This window comes from Chrysochloris asiatica, unplaced genomic scaffold (genome assembly GCF_000296735.1).
Source record: "Chrysochloris asiatica unplaced genomic scaffold, ChrAsi1.0 scaffold00002, whole genome shotgun sequence".
In the NCBI taxonomy this organism is placed as follows: domain Eukaryota; kingdom Metazoa; phylum Chordata; class Mammalia; order Afrosoricida; family Chrysochloridae; genus Chrysochloris; species Chrysochloris asiatica.
Genome location: NW_006408520.1, coordinates 501487 through 502274, shown reverse-complemented (window position 1 = coordinate 502274; position 788 = coordinate 501487).

Genomic DNA, 788 nt, shown 5'->3' with positions numbered 1-788 from the left:
AGACAAGGATGATAAAAGCAGAAATTTCTTGAGTCAATTTGTTTATTCAACACATCTTTATTGAGTATCTATTAGGTGCTACACCCTCGGAAACCCTGTACAGGGTCGCTATGGGTCGGAACCGACTCGACGGCACTTAACAACAACAACAACATTAGGTGCTAAGCAAAACTGTAGGTACTTGGAAAATGTGAGTGATAAAAATAAATCAATTATCCATGTAGTCATTGGAGTTATATTCTAGTAGGCATATGGGTGGTGGGGAACAAAGACAAGCACAATGAAGAGTTAAATAATATAAAGTATATTTAACTCTAGAAAGCAATTAACTACTCATCTTTGTTGCACTGTGGTGTCTTGCATGTTGCTCTGAAGCTGGAAGCTATACCACCGGTATTTTAAATATAAGCAGAGTCACGTGGTGGGCAGGTTAAAGCAGAGCTTCCAGACTGAAGAAGATTACTTCTGAATGTTTAATCACTGAAAACCTTATGGCCAGCAGGAAGACATTGTCAGATATAGTGCCAGAAAATGAAAATATTATGACTGACAGTAGAACAATGTCAGATATAATGTCAGAAGATTATAGTCCTTCTGGCTAGAAAGCACTCACTATATTACAAGGGAAGAGCTGCCTCCTCAAAGTTGAGCTGAAAATAATGACATAAATGGAGCAACGCTTTTTTTTTGAAGGTTTTTATTGTGGATTGAGTTAAAGTTCGCAGGGTGGATCATCAGTTTTACATTCAACAAATCATACACCTTGTTTCATTACAATGATTATAGTC